General features: G+C 31.2%; 1 protein-coding gene across 11 annotated transcripts in view; it reads left to right on the top strand.

The window, feature by feature from the left end:
* LOC105153659 (A-type potassium channel modulatory protein DPP6) overlaps window positions 1–16,942 on the top strand; it is a 635,032-nt gene that overhangs the window by 526,747 nt on the left and 91,343 nt on the right. The window lies entirely within an intron of this gene.

Here is a 16,942-nt window from a genome sequence, read left to right as displayed (position 1 = left end):
CTTAAATTTATTCCATGATTTCAAGTTCGGATTTGCATTTTAATCTCGGTCCCGAGAAGGAAGAGGATGAGAGTCGAGGGAAAAGCCGCACCACGCCGCGTGCAAATTACAAACTGTGCACGAATTTAATCCCGCGCCGTCTTACCGTCATCACCTTGCTCGCCTCTCCAACCTCGTTCGTTCCACGTCTGAGAACTTTCCCTCGCGGATTTTATCATTAACTCAGCATTTAGGAGCGGTTATATTACGATTACGAACCTGCCGCCATTCCCGACCATCGCGGCGATTTTACTCTCTGTACTTGTCCTTTCCCGCAGGCGAGAAAAATTTAAAGCTGTTTTCCAAGGCCTGAACTTATCCGCATGGCTGCACTTTTCGTGATATTGAGACTTGCTGGCCTTGCAAAGACAGGATAAATCGTGACTTACCTTTTCAAGGATTTCCCCATTTTTTTTAATTCCTAACTATCCCAATATTCTCGTGGTCGGGCTTATGCTAAGAATTACGTTACCTCTAATTCAAATATTAATTAAAGTAGAGAAATTAATATCAGCAATCCATTTAGTATCTCTCTTGTTAAATTTATTTGTATATTTTGCTTGTTCATCATGTGTAACTGTTTATACACACATTTGCTTACTTGTTAGCTCGATGTGCATATATCAACATTAATATAATTATATTTATTCTTGTTATTTATTTATGAGTAAATATATAAATGTTCTTAATTCTCTAATATTTAACGTACATAAAGAGATATGAATTTATATATAAAAATACGTAAGATATATAAATATCTTTTTAATCGATTAAAAACTGTTTATCTTTGTAATTAAGAATTTAGCACAATAATTGAAGATAAAATCCGCGATGTGTTATCAGTTATGATACTTTTATAGAGAAGGGAACAATTTTTTTATATTATATATTAGTAAAATTTCTCCCAGAGAAATCATCCGAGAAACTAGGTCGCCTGTAAAACTCGTAAAATTTCGTAGACCAATTTCTCACTATCGCGCGAAACCGCAAAGACTTTCTCGAGATCCGCGGGAATAGTATCGTCTTTAGCGGTTTCCTGTCGTTCACACTCCTCCAAAGGAACCGATGTGCCTTGAGGTTCATCCACGTGGAACTATGAAACTGCTGAAACTCGTCCTACAATCATGAGAGCGCGAAATTTCGTCGTTATATATATGTGAATGCCCGCGGCCCTCAACGGGCGAATCTCACGATTTGGACTTTACCATTGCGCTTGAGATCATCGTTCTCAAATAGTCGCGCAAATCAAACTTCAGTCCGTTTCTAAACGTGATTTGCAAAGGCCGTTCGTCATCTTTATATGTACATACGTAGAGTGGCTGTTTCACAGTTTAACTGCTATAACGAGCGGATACACATGCTCTTTGCTGTCAAGTTCAAGTTTCAAATTGGCTTTCGGGAAAAGACGAATTTTAAGATAAAAATATGTAAATGAAATATTGCAGTATTATTTTGAAAGTAGGATTTCAATTGTATCGTGATTTTACATAAGAAAACTTATATAGAAAAAACTCATATACGCTTTCAAAGGATAATTATTTAATTGATAAATTTTTATAAATTTCTATAAATTTCTATAAATTTGATATTTCTTTAAAAAAACACACAAGACGATTGCAAGCGTTAGCTTGCAGAATACAAAAGATACTGTAAATACTCGTATCGATACAATAAAATTAATGTTATTTTGTGTTTCTTATTTACTACAATAACAACACAACATAAAAAATAATGTTTTCTAGGGAAAACGTTTTGAATTATTAAAATTTTGCAATATTAATTTAAAAATGCACTTTTGGTGTAATAACTAATTATAGAAGAATAAAAATATGTTTTTTAAAAAATATTAGGTGCGCAACTAAGTTCTCGCTGTTATTTTGATGCATTTTCATCAAAATAACAGCGAGAACTTAGTTGCGCACCTAATATGTTTGTTTATTTTTTTTTTAATTTGTGTTATTTTCTTGTACCAACAAAAACATGACAATCTTAGAATTGTGTCAGAATGTAGAATTGTATCATTATTGTAACAGAATGTAACAAATGAGCAATATGTCTTCTATCAATTATTTTATGCATTTTTAGACAAGGGAAATATACAGGCAATTATCATAAATGAATGAAATGCCAATTCGTCCATTTTATGATAAATTTTATGGATAAATAAAATCTATTGTGCGGCCGCTGCATCGCTTCTATCTCTGACAGTGGTTTCACGCAAGAGTGAAAATGTAAACATGTATTTTTAGAAAAATAAGAAATGTACCTTGTCTCTGACACATATATTGCGCGGAGTAGTCGCATCGTAATCTTACGTTATACGTATTATTATATACGTTTTGACATTAAGAAGCGATTTTTCTCTCCGCCAGAATTTTTATTTTTTGAGATTTAAAAATTAACGCTGGGACAGCGTTAAAATAAATTCTTTGCGAAATTTACTCTTATTTGTATTTGTATGTAGAATGTATCCATTCATTCGACACAGTTTATTGTTGAGGATTATACGAGTGTCATTGTGATTGTATATATTTGTTATTTTATTGCGCATTATAGAAGTTAACTATTCTTTGCTAATTATCCATTGCAAAAAATAGGGCAATTATTCGTTGAATGGTGTGCAACGGAAAGCAGTACAGCGAAAAGCGCGAACATCGCTATCAACTCGATGTTTCTATAATAGATGGTCATTCTGATACAAATTATGGTCAAAGCTGCTTTGGGCCGTTCAAGTGGACCATTCGTCATTGTTAATATTATAGTTACGGTTGCTGGAAAAATAACTGGAACGGACGATAAAATAAATTCCTTACGAAATTTATGCTCATTTGTATTTGTAGTATATCCGTTGATTTGACACAGAAAAGTGAACTCATGCCAAGACGTTATTTTATTTTAAGTGCAGATGAAACGTTCCGCTCTGGAATTCCGTTTTTTGCAATTGTAATATCATATTATTGCGTATTTGGAAACGCTCTAGTTTGTGCCGATTGAAATAAAATTGAAGTTTACGTAAAAAACAATTATTTTTATCTTAATATCTTGATGGCTAAAATTGAAACAGAATCTTCTGCGATATTGATTCAAAAAGATAGGAGCTTTCATTCGTAATAGAATATATATATAAACTTATATTTTTATGACGCTAAAGGAACATGAAGCCTCCTACTAAATTTCTTTGTTATTAAATTTATTAGAAGAAGTTTCAATATTCAATTACATAAAAAAATGTAACATTTGAACTTAGCATGAATATAATTTGAATAGAACAAAACTGTGAAAAATTATGGAACATAAAATTATTCCAATCATTACACTATTTAAAAGTCATCAAAGTATTCTAAGGTCACCAGGACTTATATGTTCCAATTACACACGGATTAAAAAATATTTAGAACACTTTTATGATTTTTAATTAAATAGTGTAATAATTGGAATGATTTAATATTTTATAATAAATGATTAATTAAGATCGTAATGTGAATACACAATAAGTAAGAATATTAAAACCTATAATGGTCGAAGTTGGATCTTTAACGTTTTAAATGTGAATTATATATATGTGTGTATATATATATATATATATATATATATATATATATACACACTATATATGTACACGCATATATTTGTAGTCATTCGAATTGCGCGTTGAATTGGTTTTCCGGACTTAAATGCAATTAAACTACTGTAATAATATCACAAATTAAATTAAGCAAGTTTAATAATTTTGCAAATTTTTAATAATTTTGATATTCAATCTGCTATCATATTAGAAAGATATTGATGTGTTGAAAAATTGTAAATAAATTTATTGCGAAATATTACCTCGATATTACCTCAGTCAGGAGTCGAACCCGAATCTGTTCTATTAGGTGTACAAAAAAGTTCTGAGCTTTAGATTTGATACAACCGAAATAACAATTTAAATTTTATATATCTTCCCGCCCTTTTGCGGTTTTAAAGCGTTAACATTTGGCCTTCTAAAATGCCATACGGTTTGGCGTTTGATGCACATAACCTCAAAAATCAGTAGTGTTCACGATGGCAATAACAAAAGAGCATATTCGATTTTCCATCCACTTCGCGTTTCATCTGAAGAAAAATGCTGCTGAAGCCACTGCAATGATTTGTGCTGCATATGGAGAGAACGCTGTAAGTCATGCTACATGTAAAAGACGGTATCAAAAGTTCGCCAAGGAGATTTCAGTCTTAAAGATAAATCGCGTGCTGGACGCCCTGAAAAGATTGAAACGGACGAATTGCAAGCATTGCTGGATATAATCTCTGAAAAGGAGCTTGCAGAACAGCTTGGCGTTACGCAGCAAGCCATTTCCGTACGATTACATACGTTTGTTTTTGAATAAAGATTGAATTTTACAAAAAAAAGCTCAGAACTTTTTTGTACACCTAATATATATTCCGTACGAGCATCCTAAGCCTTTTGACTATCGAGGCAAACCAATTCGGCGCATAGTTCGAACTACAAATATGGCATATATGCATGTACATATATAGTACATATATAATTCACATTGAATTATTTAAAGCATTTAAGATCCAGCTTCGACTGGAATAATTTAACGTTTCATAATCTTATTTTCCACAGTTTGTTCTAGTCAAACCATATTCATGCTAAGTTTAAATGTTACAATTTATGTAAAATAAATATGTGTGTATATATATATATATATATATATATATATAAAATTGAATACTATATATGTGTGCGTGCGTGTATACTTATATATCATTGTAATATAATGTAGTAGGTAATGATAAATCTAAAGTTTACGTTGTTATTAAAACAACTCTTTTATGTTCATTTCTACAATGTAAAATAATTTTAATCTTGGTTTAATTTAGCCTTTGTTCCGACTTTTAGAATTAAAAAAGAGATAAAACGTAAGTAAAACAAGATTAAAGTTAATCTACATTAGCAGAAATAGACATTATAGAATTAGTTCCATACCCACAAAAGTAATTTCCTACTTCATAAAAGTTAACTACAACGTTACTAATTTTAATACTTAATGACGTGTTTTTTAGACATTGGGGGAGAGCTGCTTTTAAAATTATTTTGCACAATTTTACGCTTGTAAGGGCACAGTAATCTGGTACGATTAATAAATAATTACAAAAAATGCATATCTTTTTTATCGAGTTGGATATTCTCGCAGACCACAGCAAATTCTCAAAATCAAAGTGCACCAAGTGCGAAGGTTTATCATGCCAGAATTTTGCGATGATTGGTTTACATGTGGCGGCAATGACGTGGAGAATAGTCGGGGGAGTAAACTCGTCGTCGTTTTTGGTTTTTGGTGTTGTGATAAAAGGCAGAACGAGGATATACCAACGTGCCGGGGGCGAAGGCAAAAGAGTAAGGAACGAGCACGAGAGCGGCGGGTAAATAAGCCGTGAGAGTTACCTCGCTTGTATATTCAGCGTTAGGAGAAGCGAAGCGAGGCGAGGCGAGGCGAGGCGAGGCGAGGCGAGGCGAGGCGAGGCGAGGCGAGGCGAGGCGAAGCGAGGCCAGGCCAGGCAAGTTCTGTGTCCCGCCATAAACCCGGTTCGTACGCCGCACGAATACCGGCGCCTTTATTTATGACTTTTCGGGAAGAAGTTTGCCACGACGAGACGACGAGCCATTCAACGATGGCACGGCAGTCGACGTTGCGCCTTACGCTATTCATCGATTTTCCGCGGCTGATTGAACGACGCGAACAAAAATACCGTAGATCGTTGCGCGAATCCAGTCAAAAGAACTACCAGCTTTTTTCATCCGTATAGATAGAAGCGATCGAATGGCTCGATACAACGGCATTTTGATTCAGTTTTTTAAGAATTTGCGAACATTTATCTCGAATCCCAGATCATTTAATCCTAAAATTTGATGGATCTCCATTTCTAATAAATACTAATTGTAAATAATTTTTATCACGACTTTACGATTTGCATTCTGAAGCAAAGATTGTTTGAAATGTAATTACTACAACATGATTTATTACGTAGAATTTTCAGGGAATTTCTTTTATATCCTTGAAAATCAAAGGAATTTTATCGGTATTCAAGAAAACTTTTGGAATTTTATTTTTAAATTTAAATTCCGTTTCTTTCTGAAAATATATTGTTTTCCTGATTATTTTTTGTAAGATAGACACATGGTATCGTGGAATTTTCGTTGTCTAACTTACAATATATAGTAAATTGAAGTTGTTTGTGTTTCTTACACTTCAATTTATTTTAAAACTGCATTAAAAAATTCTCTAATTTTATTTGGAATTTTGAATAAAAATATATAAAAAATCTGGAAATTCTTAGAATATTTAAAAGAATAATAATTAATGCGTGAAGCAATGAGAAATATTAATAACAATGATAAGAACTGCAAAATATAAATAAAATAAGTTATTAATATTATTAGGTATTGGAATTAATTCGTAGCATTTTACAAGTGATGGGAAGTACTTTCATTAATGTATTTTTTAATGCTCATGTGAAATAAATAACATTCTTTCATTAAAAAACGCTACGAATTAATTCCAACACCTAATATTATAATATTAATACTATTAAAAATAATAGATTAACCTTTAGATTGAGTCATTCTTGCGTATTTTTTTTTTCTTTATAGTATCAGATGCATCTGGCTCAATAATTTTGTCTCTATTCTTTACTTTTTTTTAAATACAATACTTTATAAAGTATATATAAGAATTACTTAATAAGTTTTGTATATCTACTTGATGAAACCCAGAACACAAACGATTCATCGTGGGTAAATAATAGAAGAGAAAATTATCACGTGTGTACTAAAGGTTAATATATAAATATATGTATACACAAAAAAATTATATTAACAACATTGGAATAAATAAAAATAATCTTGTTAATTTTCAATAATAGTATTAATTAAATATTTATTTTATTGAAACAAAAGAGCATGATGGATTTAATTAATAATTATTTCCAATTAAATTAATGCAGTTAATATATTATTTTTTCCATGTAAACAATAGAAATATTGATTTTTAGAATACTCGAAACTTGAAGCGATTTTCATGATCTTCCTTTTTCCCACACGTTGTATGTATAGTTACATAATCGTAAACGTGTTTGTTTGTTCCATCTGTAATTCCGGAAGCCGTCACAAGATCAATGTTAGAATGCGCAATCTTTGGTTTATATCCGAACTGCTCCAGATTTTATTGTCTACAGAAAAGAGGCTCTCTTTCTTCATCCTATCCCTCTTAAACATTTTCTTCCTACTCTCTTCCGAATGTGTATATAAGTGCATCTGGAAAACGTATGTGAGAACATTTGTGGACACATATTGCGGAGACGTAAGATGAAACTCGCATGTTTTACGATGTGTTCGAAGTTCTTTTATAGATTGGAATTTTCATAAAAGCAACAAATTTTTCATAACAAGTATAGAACACGGAGAGAACAAAGATCATGTATTATTCTCATTTAAGTTTTTTCTATTTATGGATCATCAATATTCCTAAATAAACTAATTAATTAGCTTGATTAAAAGGAAAAATTTGTTAGATTCAATTTTACAGAAAATTGATAAGTTAAAAGATTGTGATTCGTATAACTGGCAGGATGATATTGATGTTGTATAAAAAGATTGTTTCCACACAATTATTTCATTGATTTACCTGTGCTATGAGATAGCGGTTCAGTGACTTTATTCGCTTTCTCCCGATAATGTATTTGCCAATAGTTCGTACACGGCGAATGTATTTCGATAATTTTCCATATACGGAAACGGACGTTGCAGAGTTGACAATCTACCATATCAATCTGATAATCAGATACTAATCTCAATTTTGAAACTTTTATTCGAAATGGATAAAACATCTATCCGAAATGATAATGAAAAAAGACAATAACAACGTGAAGAGAATACTACGTTGCGTCGGATTGTCATTTTCGTTTATTCTCGTCATTCGTCTTAAAACATCTTATTGTTAGGCATTCTTAACTCGATGTTTAAAAGAGTAAGATATCAAATTTAGAGTAATTCGAATTAAATTTATTATCAAATTTAGCGAATTCGATTGGGCACACTTAATGCGCACTGGTGCACATTAAAGTCGTCGTACACAACTGATAAAATAACGTAAAGATACAGTCTGTTCAATAAGAAAGTGTCTGCCATAATCAAAAAACTATAAACATTTAGATAGTTTTTTATTTTTTTTTTTGAAGTACACATTATTAACTATTGCGCAATTACCTACCCTAGTATTTTGTCCAATCACCTCCATTACTGACTATTGCATGACACCTTTTTTCCATCTTTCGACGAGGTTATCTGCATATTTCTTTGGCAAAGATCGCCATATCTTCTTAATTTGAAATGACAGCTGCTCCACCGTGTACACTGGCTTTCCTTTGAGTTTCATCTTCATGTATGACCACACATTTTCAATGGGATTAGCATCTGGGGACATTGCCGGCCATTCCATTCATTAAAAACACTGCCTCGTACCGCTTCAAGAATTTGGCACTCATTGTAAAAATAATAAATTCGCTGACGTAAACTACACAATGTGCTGGTAGGATATATTACGCAAAAGAGCACGAAATAAAGGTTCAAACGAGTTCAGGAAGATATCGCTACGGTCGCTCTTTGTAGAATAATGAGCATCACGTTCTTATTGAACATAATGAGCATCACGTTCTTATTGAACAGACTGTATGTCTAACATAGAAATAGATTGAATCCTGAAATAATCAATACATTTTATTGTACTATTAGGTAAAATATGTATTTTATATTTTGAAATATTTGTATTTCACTTTTATATTCAAATTAAATTACAAAGTGTACAACGGTTTTAATGTGCACCAGTGCGTACTAGTTCTTCCAATCGAATTCGCCATAAAATATCATTTATTGTTGGAGTCTTTGTGTGAAATAACACAATTGATAAAATGAATTATGTTTTTGTAATTTATTGGGGAAAAAGTCTTTTTACAAATTGGTAAAAAAAAAAAATTTTTTAGCCTCTCATATATTCCATTAATATAATAATAAAGGATTCTTGATATTAATAAGAAATAAATATAATAATAGGACGTATAAGAATCATTAAAGAAATTAAATTATATATTAAAAAACGAAATATACATATTACAAAATAATATATTATATTCTAAACAATTATAATTGAAATACGCTATTACATGTTTCGGTCTTTGAATTAGACCCTCTTCAGATATTTACTTAATATAAAGATATTACCATGATTTAATAGTGTTAATTGTGAAAAAAATACATTATAATCGCATGTCGTGTGAACAATTGAACGTTAAAGAGGAATCGAAGTTACAGAGGAATCGAAATTTCTTGCCAAAAGAGGCTGATTGGAAGGCTGATTGAACAAAATTTCATGACGTTCTAATAAAATTATAATTTCATTAATTAATATCAAATAAAAAGCAAGCAAATACATCACCTCGATAAAAAAACTTACCAATATGTTAAAAATATTAATATAATTCGATGATAAGATACTCGTCAATTTTCTATTAGTCAGTGTAATAAATAATATGATCTTAGTCAATGTAAAATCCAGAGTCATAAATTATGTAAAATTGTATTCTTCAATAAATAAAATATGAAGATGTAGAATCAGTCCAGGAATAAAATTGAAAATGTGTAACTATTGTGACTGACAAACACTAACTAACAGAAAGATATTTAAACTAGTGTGATTTTGGCAACGCAAAGTTAGATCTTGTTTACAATAGGAATGTACGTTTATGTAAGTCCTCAGTGTCAGTTTGAAGATTAAAGCTATTTTTCTGTTTTTTAATATGAAGCATCTCAAAAATTAACCGCTTATTGTAACATGGTTCTTCGTCAAGAATTTCAATATTATTCCAATCGAAATCATGTTCACAATCTAATCTATGTTCTGTTATAACCGAACGGGAAGATGTGCGTATATGATTTCGATGCTCAGCAATTTGTATTTTTAGCTGTCTATCAGTCTGTCCTACATACAATGCGTCGCAATTATTACAATTAATTTTATAAACTACATTATTTTAAGACAGATGAGGACGAGGATCTTTATGTACCTTAATGTCTGTAGTTTATTCGAACTAAAACGAAATTTAATGTCATTCTTATTGAATTGATTAAATTTTTCTGTTAAAGACGGAATAAAAGACACTATAAACCATGATAAAATGCACTATAAACCATGGTTGATCCACATTATTATTAACTCGATCAACCGAAGCTGCACTTCTAACCCTAATGTTTTTTTAATCTCTATTATTAATTGTGTCAAAGATAAGTTTAAGTGGATAATCATTATTCAGTAAAATGTTTATTATAAGTGTTCAATTTTTCATATAGAATTCAGAATCTGACAATAAGACAGCTTTATCTACCAAATTGATGATTGCACTCTTTTTCTGAGATAATGGATGGTTAGAGAAGAAATTTAAAAATCTTCTGGAGAAACTAGAGTCAGTGTTTGTTAATCATAACAGTTATACAGTTATACATTTCTAATTTTATTTCTGGACTGATTCTACATCTTCATATTTTATTTAACGATTATTTATTGAAAAATACAATTTTACATAATTTATGATTGTGGATTTTATGTTATGATTAAGATTATATATTATTTATTACCACACTAATAGAAAATTGATGAGGATCATATCATCAAATTATATTAATATTTTTGACATATTGAGAGTGTTCTATTGAAGTGATGTATTTGTTTGCTTTTTATTTGATGTTAATTAATGAAATTTGTAATTTTATTAAAACGTCATGAAATTTTGTTCAATCGACCTTCCCTTCTTTTTGAGGAGCATTCCTCTGTTTAACGTTCAATTGTTCACACGGCATGCGAGTATGATGTATTATTTTCACAATCAACACTATTAGATCATGGTAACATCTTTATATTAAGTAAATATTTAAAGAAGGTCTAATCCAAAGACCGAAACATGTAATAGCGTATTTCAATTATAATTATTTAGAATACAGTGTAATATTTTGTAAAATATTTCGTTTTTTAATATATGATTTAATTTATTATTAATTCTTATATGCCTTATTACTATATTTATTTTATATATTCTGTTTAAAAAAAAATTCGCAATTACATCACTTGATAGAGTAACGTTTCAGCTTTAAGAATCTGTACTTTTAATTGCAATACGATTATTTTTAACGGAGTTACGAGCACAATAAAGTCAGAATGTTCTTTTTTATTTAATCCGCGAGTAACTTAGGAACAAAAAATCATAGGAACATTTTAAAAAAATTATTTTCTAGGGAAAATCTTCAAGCTTTCACGAGAGATAGTCGAAAATTTGTTAAAATTTTTTTTGGGCACGCTATGGATCTATAAAGCGAAAAGAACATTTTTCATTTTTTTCAGCTCATAGTTTTCTATATGTAAGAATTACAAAACTCACATAAATTCAAAAAATATAGTAACTATTCGAAAGTAAACATTTTAAAACCCTTTTTTTTAAATTTTGATTATTTTTAACGAAGATATTGATGAATTTTTTTTTTATCAATTTGTAAAAGAATTTTTTCCTTAATCCAATATATGATCAAAATTTAGGAACCAACTAATATTGTATGTATATTCATAAAACGATGTATGATTTTGATACTCAAGTAAACAAGTGGTTGGAATGTTTTCCGTCGATTTACATTGTCTACATTGTAGGATCTACAATGATATTTTTACGAGGTGCGAGGGCAAAAATCAACTTCCTTTAATCGGCTTTTCTCAAGCCCTTTGTAAATAACGTCTATGTAGTCGAACGAGCGCAGAAGTCTTTAGTCTTGGCAGAAATTACTCGATCAAAACTTAATTTACAAAGAAAACGTAAAATGCGGATATCAATAAAAATATTTTCTATGTTTTTGAGCTCTAAATTTCTAATCTACGAAAATCCTGAATGTATGAAAAAACGCAAAACGAAGTTATAAGATTGAAAATTAAAATTGAATTAAATTAATTAAAATTGAATTAAATTAATTAAGTTACGGAATTGAATAAAATTACGGAATGTATGAAATAAGTTATAGGCAATATAAAAGACATATGAATGTATTATAATGTTTAAAACGATTTGATAAAGTTTTATTATTGCTATTATAACGTATTATAATTGTTATAACGTAACTTTATTTATATCAAGTAATAAAATTAATGTGCATAATAAGATGATAAGAGATAATTTATTGCCAGCAATAACATACAATTCCATAATAGTTTGTGTCGTGCTGAAAGCATCAATAATATGGTTTCCTAAACCGTAATATTAAATCAAAATGCAGAAGCAATACGCTGTTATTCCATCCATTTCGGTATTAATTGCATCTCTGAATTACAATTGTAATTATTCCCGAAGTAATTACTTATTCATCGTTTTATTTGATCATTCCCTTGTTGATAGTAATCTCCTCGTTATTGTTTGTGGATTTCGTATCTTTGATGAAGAATTTGTGGTCCGTATTACGGCTAGCCAAAGTCATCGTGACAATATGGTACCGTAGTTATGAGGGACTGCGTTTCTGGATTATCTGACAGTTTCAAACAAGAAAACCCCGCCTAAAATTATACAGAGTTACAATATTATTCAAGCCATGATATAAAGACAAGGATATGCCTATACACAGGATGTAATCACGTGACAGTCGAGCGACCAATCAAAATTAACAACTTATGTCATCGTTTCGTGGTAAATTCGAATGTATTATATTATTTATCAGTATACTTATAGCGTTCCTTGCAATACATTTTAACAAATACAAAAGATATTAAACAAAATAGATATTAAAAAACAATATTATATTAGGGGTTTGCATTAAAAGCCACTGTTCACGTTTAGGTTGCAGTAACTGCGTATGCTATGGTCAGAGACATCTGCTACTTATATCATTTTTAAATGTGAACATTTCCTACTAAAATTCAGTCAACAGACGTCATCCTTGTTTACATATGTGCTTTTCTATAACTGAATTAAAATGGAACGTGATAAGTTGTTTTTCCGATGTGTACTTTTACACTATTTTGATTTGAAAAAAAGTGCAGCTGAAACTCATCGATTGCTTGCGGAAATTTATGGTGAATCTGCACCATCGGAAACAGTATGTAGAGACTGGTTTCGACGATTCAAAAGTGGTGATTGTGACGTTCACGACAAACAACGAACAGGTCAACCGAAAAAATTCGAAGATGAACAACTGCAAGCTCTATTGGAAGAAAATCCAGCTCAAACACTCAAAGAATTGTCTCAACAACTGAAAGTCGATAAATCAACTATTTTTCCACGTTTACAAGCTATGGGAAAGATTCAGAAAGAAGGAAAATGGCAGCCACATGAATTGACCGAAAATTGGCCATTGCCAACCGTTTAAACATCTCAATTTCTTTGCTTGCAAAGCATAACAAGAAGAGTTTCTTGTGGCGTATCGTGACCGGCGATGAAAAATGGATCTTTTTCAACAACCCAAAACGCAAAGAATCATGGGTTGATCCTGGCCAACCATCAATATCGACTCCAAAGCGAAATATCCACTGTATTTGGTGGGATATGGAAGGTGTCGTGTATTATGAGCTGCTTAAACCGAACGAAACAATCACCACCGAGCGTTATCAACAACAATTGGAACGTTTGAATGATAATTTGATGCAAAAACGATCATCAATTGCATCAAATCGTCGAAAGGTGATTTTACTCCATGATAACGCTCGGCCGCATGTTGCTATAGCCGTGAAACAAACACTGATAGATCTCGAATGGGAGGTTCTCCCGCACCCAGCGTATTCTCCGGACTTAGCACCAAGCGATTATCATCTGTTCCGATCGATGCAACATGCTCTAGAAGATACATACTTCCATAATTATAGCGAAGTCGAAAATTGGGTTGCTGAATGGATTGACTCAAAAGACAGACTATTCTTTCGTCGTGGAATTCAACTTCTACCTGAAAAGTGACAAAAAGTCATAGCTTCCGAGGGAAAATACTTTGATTGAGGTATATTTTTATTATATTATAATATTTTTGTATATATTAGGGGTTTGCATTAAAAGCCGCTGTTTTTTCTTTATATTTGAGCACTTATTTCAATAACAAAATATATGAATACCTCAATCAAAGTATTTTCCCTCGGAAGCTATGACTTTTTGCCACTTTTCAGGCAGAAGTTGAATTCCACGACGAAAGAATAGTCTGTCTTTTGAGTCAATCCATTCAGCAACCCAATTTTCGACTTCGCTATAATTATGGAAGTGTGTATCTTCTAGAGCATGTTGCATCGATCGGAACAGATGATAATCGCTTGGTGCTAAGTCCGGAGAATACGCTGAGTGCGGGAGAACCTCCCATTCGAGATCTATCAGTGTTTGTTTCACGGCTATAGCAACATGCGGCCGAGCGTTATCATGGAGTAAAATCACCTTTCGACGATTTGATGCAATTGATGATCGTTTTTGCATCAAATTATCATTCAAACGTTCCAATTGTTGTTGATAACGCTCGGTGGTGATTGTTTCGTTCGGTTTAAGCAGCTCATAATACACGACACCTTCCATATCCCACCAAATACAGTGGATATTTCGCTTTGGAGTCGATATTGATGGTTGGCCAGGATCAACCCATGATTCTTTGCGTTTTGGGTTGTTGAAAAAGATCCATTTTTCATCGCCGGTCACGATACGCCACAAGAAACTCTTCTTGTTATGCTTTGCAAGCAAAGAAATTGAGATGTTTAAACGGTTGGCAATGGCCAATTTTCGGTCAATTCATGTGGCTGCCATTTTCCTTCTTTCTGAATCTTTCCCATAGCTTGTAAACGTGGAAAAATAGTTGATTTATCGACTTTCAGTTGTTGAGACAATTCTTTGAGTGTTTGAGCTGGATTTTCTTCCAATAGAGCTTGCAGTTGTTCATCTTCGAATTTTTTCGGTTGACCTGTTCGTTGTTTGTCGTGAACGTCACAATCACCACTTTTGAATCGTCGAAACCAGTCTCTACATACTGTTTCCGATGGTGCAGATTCACCATAAATTTCCGCAAGCAATCGATGAGTTTCAGCTGCACTTTTTTTCAAATCAAAATAGTGTAAAAGTACACATCGGAAAAACAACTTATCACGTTCCATTTTAATTCAGTTATAGAAAAGCACATATATAAACAAGGATGACGTCTGTTGACTGAATTTTAGTAGGAAATATTCACATTTAAAAATGATATAAGTAGCAGATGTCTCTGACCATAGCATACTGCCATCTAAACGTGAACAGTGGCTTTTAATGCAAACCCCTAATATAAATAATAATTTGCAAAAATGAATGTAAGTCGCTAGCTAAAATAATTTTCTCAACTCACACGTAAAATTTTACAAATATGATGATTTGGTTATACAAATAAAATAGAAAAATTACAATACATTGTATTATAATTTTTACATTTGACATACAATACATTGTATGTCAAATGATTAAATGGTTACATGAATAAAATTAAATTCGTGTATATAACAAATGTCTTAAGATAAAAAAAAATTTGTATACAAAGATATTTGTATATAAAGATTAAAAATAAAATATAGGAACAAACAATTAAAAATACTAGTCGAACGATTAATAGGAAAAAATATAATAAATAAAAAGTACCTGTTAACTAGTACAATATTTAACAATAACATTATTTAAATACAGAAAAATTGAAATATCTTGAGAATCAGAATATACCTCTTTAGAAAAGACAATTTTAATCTGATATCTTGTGACAGTTAGAGAGACAAATAGTAAGGAAAGAAGAAAATATCTAAGGAAGTATTAAGAAGAGGATAGCGACTGGAGTATAGGAAGACACATACATGTCAGATAAAGAATCCGTATCAATTTGTTTATTTAAATTTTGAGATTGTTTTTTAATGTGCACCATTTCTGATATTAACCTTTTATTATAAGCTAGTTCCGTATCCAATATTTTCCTCCCAATCAAAGTTATGATTAAACTTGATGCGATGGTCTGAAATGACGAATGGTCTGAAGAAGATCCTGTTTTCTTGTTAACATCAGCAGAATGCTCATGCACTCTTGTATGTGTCTTTTCGTTTGGCCGATAATACATAACTCGCATCACAATCCAGACATGAAATCTTGTACATCACGTCTTGATGCGATAATGAATTTAATTGTAAGTAATCTTTATCTACTTTAATAAACTTATTCAAGATGTTAGGAATCGAAAAGGCCGTTTTTAAATTGAAGTAAGCGGTAAAAAACTTTCAGCAATAGATCTTATATACGGAACTGTGAAATATTTGTTGTTAATGTTCTTAATGTTCAGTATTTTAGTGGTGGGATTGTTAGATTCGTGAAAATGGAATTTTAATCTCGTTCTGATGGCTGCAAAAATAAACAGAATTGGGTAACCATTCTCTAACAAGATATAGATAGACTCTATTAAGTTTTTTTAATGGTAACGTGGATGTGCCAAAAGAATTATTTTCTATCATTCCATATACAATTCCTCTTTTGTGACAAATAGAATGGTGTGAATGAAAATTTAAATTGCCGAAAATGTTAGGTTACGATGCTGGTAAAAAATAATTTTATTGTTGTCTAAAATTAAAGTACAACATCCAAAAAACTAATAGAATTGCAATTGCTAACTTTTATAGTAAACTGCAGTTATGTATGTAAAGAGTTATACACCAAAATATTTAAAAATTCATATGGAGCAGCCAAAAGAATGGCGTCAACATATCTGTAATAAATCCGTATAAAAAGTAATGCTTATTCTTCAAGATCTTCTAAAATAATGTTTGCTAAAATCGGAGACAAAAGGAATCCTATATGTTGCGTCCCGAATGTTTGT

This window comes from Acromyrmex echinatior, chromosome 7 (assembly GCF_024713525.1).
Source record: "Acromyrmex echinatior isolate Ae372 chromosome 7, ASM2471352v2, whole genome shotgun sequence".
Classification (NCBI taxonomy): Eukaryota; Metazoa; Arthropoda; class Insecta; order Hymenoptera; family Formicidae; genus Acromyrmex; species Acromyrmex echinatior.
Note: the sequence above shows the minus strand (reverse complement) of the source record. Positions and strands in the feature narration are given on the sequence as shown.